At 34.8% G+C, this 11,071-nt stretch overlaps 1 pseudogene; it reads left to right on the top strand.

The window, feature by feature from the left end:
* Nucleotides 1-4,051: 4,051 nt before the first annotated feature.
* LOC101446363 (transmembrane 7 superfamily member 3 pseudogene) lies at nucleotides 4,052-8,176 on the top strand (annotated as a pseudogene).
* Nucleotides 8,177-11,071: the final 2,895 nt, after the last annotated feature.

Raw genomic sequence — 11,071 nt, 5'->3', positions numbered from 1 at the left:
TTGTGGAAAATGACAAGGTGACTTCAAAATTAACATGGAAATATTTTCCAATTAGAATAAAATAAAATGTTGTGTAACAAAATTGTTCAGCAAACTTAGATTACCTAAATATGTTTTTACTATGGTACAAAATAAACAGTTTTTGATATATATTATTCCATGTTCAATATTAAAATGTGGTAGTGTTAAATTTTATGTAACAGTCTGGCATCCATTTCTTTTCTATGAAAAGTAGCTTAATTTTGAATATATTTGCACTTATATACAAGTAATAATTCCTGTACAGAATCATAATCTTCTAGAACTGTGAAATGCATTACAGGTTATTGGTAACATTTTTCTTAGACTGTCCTGTCTGGCAGACTAGTATTATTTAGTGAAGTCTAATAATTGTTCAGTTTTAAGGTCAAATTTATTTAGGAAACAGTGAGTTAACAAAGTTCAATGATATTATTTAATGCAGGACTTTATTTCCTTAATCTGTGAATATGCATTTTACAATCCCAAGAGGGATAAATAATGTATAGTATTTTTGAAACTCATTTGACATTCAAGTATCATATGGATCTAATATTCTAACAACACAATTTGAGAAATGTTGCCTTGGATGGTGTCCAATAAAGCATTTTCATTATCCATTTGAAATTATTCTTCAGAGAAGTATAAAATCAGATTAGTGAGTGATTATTATCTCATCAGGACCTAGCAGAGAATGTAGGGTTGTACTTTCTGTGATACAGTCAAAGTGAGGAAAACTTGTGAAATGGAAAATGTGCCTACAGTATCATCAGTCTTTTCTAATAAGTCATATAAACCAAATACATAACTTTTCAAATCTATGTAACCACTATTAGTCTATTCTTATTATTATTTTTCTGTTTCACAGTCTCTGGTGTTCTTTCTCCTCTCTACTTACACTTTATTTCACACAAGAAATCTCTCATCTACTATATCTCATTACTTATTACAAAATACTTTTATCTCTTTGACCATTTGATTCTGGCTTTTTTATCTGCTATAATTCTGACAGTTGTCAGAAACATTTAGGGGACAGCATTGGGAAGAGCCCAAATCCCTAAGTCAAAAACCATGCCGGCAAAAAGATCTCCATTTACCAGGTAGAGCAGTTCTGCCTTGTTTCACTTCCTAAGTGCATCATTGTTCCCATGCATTTATTTGTTCTCAGGCATTGAACTATGCATTAGGAAGTCTGGTGCCTGTCACATAGTGCATAATAAATATTTGTTGATTGCTGAGTTATAGTAATTAAATTACAGCTGGTATTTCTTTTGGAGATAAGTGAATATACAGTGAAGAACAGACATTACTAATATCTCTTAGAGGCTAATGTCAGAACAATTTTAAACACTAAAGCAACCGAATGAAAAATTGGCATATTTCCCATTCATTTTAGAATGTTTTATAAGCTGCACAGCTTAAAAATGAAAGGATCATTCTGTTAGATACTAAAACTAAGAAACCACAAGTTCCAACAAACCTCCCTTAAGCTATTCAATTAAGACTATCTAAAGAAACAGTGGACATCATATATATTGTTGGCAAGAAATGGTATATACAGAAGAGCTTATCATAAAATTATATTTTCAAATAAAGCAGTGTTTCATGAATTTAACTTTTAAGATGCAGTTATGACATTCCATCAGCAATAATGTTCTTTGCAGGCTTTTAGCAAGTGCCCTGAGAATCTTTCAACATAGTTATTGAGAATTTTACTAATTTGATTCTAGAAGAATTTCTGGCCATTTAATGAGTATGTATTCAGTTTAAGTACAAACTTATTAACCAAGATTTATAAATATAATAATGTGAATTTCATGTTTGGAAAGTTGAAACAAGTTTGTGTCTAAGAAAGCCAAGTCTACTTTTAGAAGATATAAAATGATGACAGACATAATACATTAATTTCAGTTCTGCTATTTTAGGAAAATTATCTGGACTAGTGTATTAGTTTCTAACCAAAAGTTGTAATATATGTCCCAAGAGATTAAAACATCTCAAGTTGCCTATGTTTATATGCATAGAGAATTCTCCTCCATGAAACAAGGATATAACTCCAAAATTTCATGCTAGCTCATATTTTACCTTGCATTTACCTAAATATATATATTTATATATAAATAAATTTATAATCTAGCTAACAATTTCATGCAAATTACACAAAATAGAAAGTGAATGCTATAATATTTTAGATAATATATAATCACAGAATATCTCTTGTTCAATATTATAAATAAAAAATAATTATAGAAAATTTACCAACTATTCTGGAAAAATATGTTAGTCATTGAAGTTGTCAACCTGGGGGAAAAATAGTCCCTTTAAAGTTTAGTAAGCAATCCTAGAATATTATTTCCTTATTTACTATTTTTTGAAATTGGTATTTCTCAAAAAACTCTCATGAAGAATAAATAAAATTAATTCAAGTAAGGATGAACAGTAGATTCCAAAGTATGTATAGTTTCTTAGTAATAATTTTGATATTTTTTTCAATTATGAAAGTAATTAACATTCCAGAATGTGTTAATTTTTAAAATTCTTTCATTTTCATTATCTCAGTTATATGTCATGTAGTTATTTCCCCTCATTCTATGACATTGAAAATGAAGGTCACAGAATATGATTTTCTAAGAACTCACAGCTAGTAAATGGCAGATCTCTTATTACAATCTCTTGCCTATAACAATACATGCAGTTATACTAATTTGATAGCAAATATTTAAAATTTTTAAAAATAGTTTAGGTATTTTAGAAATAGTATATTTCAGTTTTTAAACCATTATTCTACATTTTCACCTAGGCTATAAAACACTGGAAAGAGTATCATGTTCTCCTTACTAAAAGAAAAAGCCAGATAATCTCTAAATCATAACTTATCTTGAATCCATCTGAGTATTGAAGTGCCAGGTTAAACAACTGGCCTGAAATTTAAGAAAAGACAAATATGTATAACGAGTGATGGAATCTGATTATTGATTCATCCAGCAGAGTACAGAAGGAAAATAGGGCGGCCGTAAAAATGGGCATGAATTCAACTATAATAAAATTTGCAATGGATTACTAAAAACTGAGGGTGGGCTAGTGTGAGTATAAAACCCTTAAGAGCTGCATGTAGGGGCAGAAGGCAGCCCAGGTATTTCATTCTTTCTCCACATTAAAGGGGAGTCCCACTGACAATGCCAAGCACGACTGGTGGTAAGCAGGAGCCCCACGACAAGTGACCAAGCTAAGTGCTCTTTTGTCTTTCAGGTTGGAGTCTTTCTCCCCCACCTAGAAAAACTGGGTGGGCTAGTGGCATCAGTAGGGCAGATCCCTACAAAACAAGTAACCTGGGCACAGAAAGGTACTCTCTGTCACCAGAAACTTCCCCTCTCTGAAGGCACTAAGTGAGTTAACCTGGGGGAGGTTTTACTCTCACAGGAGACAATAGTAGGGGTCAACAGGAGCTCTGGAGGCATCAGGTGAACAAAGTGGGACAAAATAGCACAACAAATGCTTTTAAAATTAAATAGTCATTGTAGACCCACAACCTCAAAAGTAGACCTGGATCTACCTGCAAAAAATAGACTATTTAAAGGGAACTAAGATTTCTGACCATAAAGAGTCAAAATTTCTAGTATTAAGGGAAAAAAATCCTTATTTTTCGTGCCAAGAACTAAGAAAATCACAACTTGAATTTTAAAAGTCAATAAACTAATGCAAACACCAGGATGAATCAGATGTTAGAATTCTTTAGCAAGGATTTTAGTGCAGCCATCATACAACATTTCAACAAAAAATGGCAACTTCTCTCACAAAAAATTATAAAATAGAGAATCTCAGCAAAAGAAAAAAATAGTTGCATAAAAGAGCCAAATGGAAATTACAGAAATGAAAATGCTATAACCGAAAAAGAGAACTTGCTGAACGGGCACAATAATAGACTGGAGAAAACAAGATAGAATTAGTTAATATATCAGTAGGATTTGTCCAAGCTCAAAGAGAAAAATGGATTGAAGGAAACTGGAACAGAGACTCAAGGAACTTTGGGACGATGACAAAAAATCCAAGATTTGTAGTATCAGAATCCCAAAGGAAAGATAAAGTGAGTGGGGCTGAAAGAGTATTTGACAAAATAATGGCTAAAAACTTCCCAAATGTGGCACAAAAACATAAACCTGCAAATTTAAGTAATTGACTAAATTCAACTAGGATAAATCCAAAGAAATGTAAACCAAGATAAATCATAATTAAACTTCTGAAAACTAAAAGAAAAAGTCCTGAAAGCAGCCAGAGAGAAACAATGTCTTACATGTAGGATAACACTAACTTCAATGACAGTGAATGTCTCACCTAAAACAGGAGAGGTCAGATGGAAGTAGCATGACATTCCTCAAGAGGTAACAGAAAAACCTGAAAGAGAAAACACTGGAAATTTTTAACCAGGTCAGGTTATCCTTCATGAATGAGGAGTAAATAAAGTATTTCTCAGGCTAAGGAAATCTCAGAGAATGTGCTGTCAGGAAAACTACCCTTAAGGAATAGCTAAAGAAAATTCTTCAAACAGAAAATAAATAATAAAGAAATAGAACATGGAACATCAGGAAGGAAGAACAATGGAAAGAGCAGAAATAAAAGTAATTACAGTAGACTCTTTCTCCTCATGATTTTAAAACCATATATGATGTTTGAAACAAATATATAGAGTACCACATGTGATGGTTTTATATGTAGGAAAAATACTCAATACAATGTAATCTGAAAAGCGAGAAGCTAAAGGAACCTATTGAAAGAATGATTTCCATACTTTCCTTGAAATAGTAAAATATCAATATCAGTAGATTAAGTTATAAGTTATGTATGTGTATTTTAATATCCAGAACGATCTCTAAGAATATTATCCAAATTGATTTACTCAAAAACATTATAAGGAAAGATAAAACAAAATATTCATGTAACCCACTGAAAGACAACAAAAGAAAAAAAAAAGAATAAGAAACAGGAAACAGAAGATAAATGAAAAATAGTGACCTTAAACCATAAATTATCAAAAAACATCTTAAATATAAATGGTATAACTACACAAATCAAAAGGCTTATATTGTCAATGTGCATAAAAATAATGATCCCACTATATGGTATCTATAAGAAACTTATTTCAAATACAATGAAATAAGTACTCTAAAGTAAATGACTGAAAAAAAGATATACCATGTACATATTAATTTTCTTTAAAAATGGGGAGAAATTAACCCCATTAGTTCATGCTACCTTGCTGCTTAAACCAGAAATCTACCATGTGAAATGTGAATTTTGATTTCTTCATATGTAATTATAGTACTTTTCACATTTTGAAAATATGGAATAAATCCTTGAATATATTAAAATCAGTAATGAATTATTTAAAGGAAACAAGGTGCAATGATTAAGAATATTGGGGTGATAAATGTGAGGGAACCAAGGACTCAGACAAGCAAATCCACAGTGAGCAATTAGAAAAAAAAAATGGTATGTATTTTGCATGGATAAAACATGAATTGCTGTTATATTTTAGCTAGTGTGAGATGTTATTATTAACCACTGTCACTTCAGATTAGATGTTGTCTCCTCATAAGAATCAAAGGTAATGGAAAATAAGAAAGAAAATTGTTTTATCAGAGGTGAAAAAAATCCCAACAGTGGAAAATTAAGAGGAAATATGTTGATTTGAGAAATGTGAGGATATAGGTCTGAATAAAGGAGGCTGGTACATAGATATGGAAAGATTGTAGGGTGGGTTTTTCTATTTGAGTGAAATAGAAATATTAATAACTAAAGGCTTGCTTCTTTCCAGAGTTTTGGCTGGCTGGCAGGCAATGCTTAGGTCTCTTGGTTTTTCTGTCATATAGCGATATCCTCTCTTTTATCTTCTTGGTGCCCACTGACTTCTCACTACTAGCTTCTCACCTGACCTTCTCTGACTATTTCTCAATTTATTCTGCTTATAATGGACTCCATGTAATGTGAATTAATGCCCAACCTCATCCATTTGAGCCACACCTTAACTAAAAATAGCTCTTTAAGAGGTCCTATTTATAAGGGGTTTTTACTCACATTAATCTACTTAATGTAAATGAAGACAAGTATGTGTGTGAATTGGAGGTACAAAACTCAACCCACCACAGGGATTGGCAAGTCTGAATTCTGGGCAGTGCCCAAGTTGGAAACTGAAGGTTTCGGTGAATTCCTCAGGAAACGCTGACTGACAGAAGTGAAAAATGGAAATTCTTCCTTCTGCCTGTTGAAATCATTAGTTCTCCTTTTAAGGTCTTCAACTGATTAAATGAAAATTCTCTCATTGCCGAACAGTCTCCTTTGCGTTAAGTATATACGTAATCAGTTACAGATGCAATCAACTAATGATTTAAATCCATGAAACGGGGCGCCCGCGGGCCTCACAGGGGCCTCAAGACGCGGGGCTCCCCCCCTCGGCTCCTGCGGGCCAGGCTGCGGGCCGGCCTGAGCGGGGCCTCGTCAACCGTAGCGCCGCCGTGGGGCGCCTGTGGCTGCTGGCGCTGCCCGCGCTGGCGGGGGAGGGCACTGCGTGGGCAGCCGCCGCTGGGAACGCCAGCCGAGGTCGTCTTGAATTTTTGGGGGGGGGAAATTTAAAGCTCAACAGGCCCTTTCCAGAGGAAGCCATTTTGCATCATATTTCGAACAATGTGACTTTTCTTATTTTCCAAATACACTCACAGTATCAGAATACAAGAGTTTCTTTTTGTAAGGCTCTTCTTCCCAGTAACTCAGAAACAGGCACTGACAAAGGACTGGCTTCATTCTTAGACCAGAATAGCGTATGTGTACTTGGTACTTGGAGGCTTCAGATGCTGAGCCTGTCCAAACTGTGGCTGTTTCACTCACTACTCAGAAAGAGATACTCTCCCTGGAGGCTGTAATTTGGAGTTTGATTTAGTTATTGATCCCAGCGTTTATCTGGAGTATAATTTCTTTGAAACGATGATCAAATTTGTCCCAGCAAACCTGGGCTATGCTAGAGGCGCAGACCCTCCGCCACGTGACGCTGGGGCAGGCCGGGGCTCCAGGTGGAGGCAGCAGTATGATGTCTGTCAGTGTTTTCTGCCTGAGAGTGACCTCACCGAGACGGTCTTGCCGGTGCATCTGCAGAGGATGGCTGAGGTGCCACAGGCGAAGGCCAGTGCCATCAAGGTGGCTCCTCTGACAGCTAATGATAGGACCAGCATGTACTTCCCCTCCTTGCGGGGACAAGGTGTAATTTATAAGGTCATTGTTTGGGATCCGTTGCTGAACACGTCTGCTGCTTACGTTCCTGCTCGCAGCTTCCAGGCATTGGAGGGCACTGTTCTTCCCTGGGAAGAGTGTCAACCAAAGCGTTCTTCACTTTTTTTGCCCTGCTTGGTCTCTTTGTTTGTTTCCTTGAACAGAGATTATGGAAAACAGAGTTATTCTTCACAGACTTTATCTTCATGGAAGTCTTCTTTTATATACTGATTATAAGACTGACACCAATTAAGTACGATGTTGCCTGATTCTAACAGCCATAGCTGGAAGCATCGGTGGAATCCTCCTGGTGGCCGCTTGGTGGCACTTTGGAGTCCTCGCGCTCTGCATGCCGTGGGTGGGCCTCCTCATCGCATCCGTGGCGTGCTTCACCCCGCTGGGAAACCTGAAGGTTTTTTTAACGATGGTGTTTTCTGGGTAACCTTCTCTTGTATAGCCGTTATTTTTCCAGTCTTTTTATGGGCTGCCTAAGAATACTGAACATACTGATTTGTGGAATCACTGGCTCCTATTTGCTGGTTTTGGCGATTGATAGTTTCCTATAAAAAAAAGCCTTCCCTACATCACTTTGAATGTACTCAAGAGAGCACTCAGCACAGATTTCTACAGAGCTTTCACAAATAAACCTTTTCAAACTGGTAAACTGTAAATGGAATTACATTATAGATTCAAAGAGAAAGAGGTCTACCAGTTTTCCCTTCCCAACCCATACAAGTTGTGGAAGCGAGAGAAAGAGCGCGCAGAGTAACCAGCCACCCTGGATCTTAGCGACCATGTCCCTCCACTGAGAGAGAGGCTCCATGGTCAATTAACCCAGATCAAAGGGCTCTTCCAGAAAAAACAGCCAGCTGGAGAAAGAACCACCCCCCTGCTTCTGTAGACGATCAAGGGCGTGGACAGCGGATCTCAGGGGACAACCTGAGCTGGTCTCTGCCACGGTAGCTGTGTCCAAACTGTTGCAGTAATCCCTGGCACAAGTCTGGTGAAAGGACAGTCTTCCCCGTCTGTGCTTTGCACAGGTCCAGGTCTCTGCTGCTGCCTGGTAAGTGCATGCCAGGGAAACTGTGGTGTGAGAGAGAGAACCAAGAAGGTAATGGTAGGGAAATTTCGCCTTATTTCCAAATACTTGAGAAATTACCTTTTGGTTTACAAATATATGATCAACTAAATATATTCTATTAAATAGATTTTAAAAAAACATTAAACATAATAATAAAAATAAATAAATCCATGAAATACCCTCGTAGTAAAAATTAGACCAGTGCTTACTTGACCAAACAACTAGACATCATGATCTAGTCAAATTGACATAAACTTAACCATCACAATTCAGGATTTGGAATAAATACAATTATCATTACAATTATTATTTTAACAAAAAGACATAAACAGGGAAGTGGATGTGGCTCAACAAATTGGGTTCCTGTCTACTATGTGGGAGGCCCTGAGTTTGCTTCCCAGGGCCTCCTTGTGAGGGCAAGCTGGCCCCCGCCAGCAGAGAGCTGGTGCAGCAAGATGATGCAACAAAGGGAGACAAGGAGACACAGAAGAACACACAGTGAATGGACACAGAGAGCAGACAGCAAGCAAGTGGCAAGGGCAGGGTATAAATAAATAAAATAAATCTTAGAGAAAAAAAAAGTGATGACAATAGCATGCTGTAAATGGAGTGATGTGAGCAACTAAATATCATTTTAATTAAATGTTTAAATATATTTTTAAAAATATGGACAAATTAATGATAATTAATAACATGATGTGATGCAGTTAAATCACTGACTATGGTGGTAGATAATATAAAGGTTGTACAAGCTCCCAATATTGAGTACAGCCCACATGTGCTTAGTACCAATTAATGATGGAATTTGAATAAGCAATTCTGAATTAAACCTAAACCTTGCATATATATTTATATCAGCATATATAAACTCATCAGAGAATGAGTTTTGAGAAGTCCTGAAGTAAGCAATATGCAATGTCAAAGGCAAACTACATATGTGAAAATTGAACAAAAAACCCAAATCTAACACTTTATTTAAAATCTTTGCTGAAGCAAAAGTATGCATCCTTCAAACCATCACTAAAGATCTAGACAAAGTTAAAGTTTGAATATTATTTACTCTGGTAAATTAAAAAAAGATCATGAGAGCTTTCATCATTAGCATGACCTATGTAGAAAAAGATCCATAATAAAAGGACAAGTGAAGAAAATTGAATATTTTCAAATGTACTAAAGTAGGGAATCCTAGCCAGAAAGATAAATATCTTCAATTTAGGATAATTCAATGAAGATTTAATAAAGGGACTATTTGCAAAGATATGACTAGGAAGTATTTATAAGATACCCTTTACACTAGAAGAGAGTATAATGGGGCAGTAATAACAGATATTAATAACAGGGCAGCTACAATCCCTACATCAGAAGGGTTAAGGGGAGGGGGTGATTACAATGGAGATGGCCACCTTAAAAGGGAATAATTTTTTTAGAATAAAATTTTAATTTAAAATTTTGAAAACAAATTGGATAACCATAGGTATAGGAAACTCTAAAAGAATTCCAAATGCTTACCTAGCTTAAATCTGTACAAATAAATTCAAATGAACTAGATGAAGACGATATTTTGGAAAACTGCATTCTGCTAAAATTGACCCCAAAAGAGAGAGAAAATCTAAATAGATCATTTCTTAAAAGAAAATTTAACTGGATGAATTATTCTTGGACAAAATGAGAAAGCTGTCAGTTTCAAGGTAATAAGTACCAGAATTCTCTTGTTTTAAATAAGCTAAGCAGAAGATAAACAAGATTTAAGAACAAGAATATCCAGTATTATTTAAATTTTTCCAAAGCAATTTGAAGAAAATGTTCTTATTAGCCAGAATATATAATAAAAATATAAAATAAAGATAAATATATAAGCAAATCACAGGATATGAAAAATAAATGTTAGAAATATGATTCTATAATGCTATTAAGGAATAGTACTCCATGGGAAATGGAATTCCTTTGCATGGATTTTTTCAAAACCAGATTTCCCTGCTGCTATCTTTACCATCTTGAATGAATTCTTTATACTGATTTAGGAGAAATGAAATTATCATCCCCCCAAAACCTTCAACAACTCTGTTTTCCTTTTAAAACAAAATCTAATCTTTTAAAAATTTCATGTGATATTTAAATATTGGCTATTTAAGATTATTTGTATCATTGATCTAATTAGCTTTTTTTCACACCTTTATATATTTAGACCCCTCTATTTTAAAACTAATTTTCCATTTTTTTTGCACTATGAGTGATGTTGCAATTACTTACATTTTCTTCCACTTTCTTCCACATCCTCAAGCATCTAGTTTAAAGAAATACTATTTCACTTCCAGTTAACACAAAGTAGTGAGCTTTTCTCCTATATATCTCTTCTTTCCTTTCTCTCTTTTGTGAGTTTTATTTTATCATCATTATTTATATATGTCCATCTATCTATAAAATATTGAAATATCTGATCGATTATATGTTCTCACAATTTAGTCTACATTGCCTCTTTGATCTCCATAGCTTAAGTTATTTGTACAGATAAAATTATTCACTGCCCATGAGCACTCCTTCTGCTGAAACTTCTTTAAACATTTCTTGACTGTTTGAAGGTGTTTCATGTAGATTGTGCTGAAAGCATTCATAGACAAAATATTCATGATTTATTGGATATTTACATACAGTAGCTTTTTAGTTTTCTCTGACCTAAAATTCAGTCTGTGCAGAAATAAAATTCATAGTTCATAT

The sequence above is a fragment of the Dasypus novemcinctus genome, chromosome 7 (genome assembly GCF_030445035.2).
Source record: "Dasypus novemcinctus isolate mDasNov1 chromosome 7, mDasNov1.1.hap2, whole genome shotgun sequence".
NCBI classification, from domain to species: Eukaryota; Metazoa; Chordata; class Mammalia; order Cingulata; family Dasypodidae; genus Dasypus; species Dasypus novemcinctus.
This window is presented reverse-complemented; position numbering and strand designations above follow the sequence as displayed.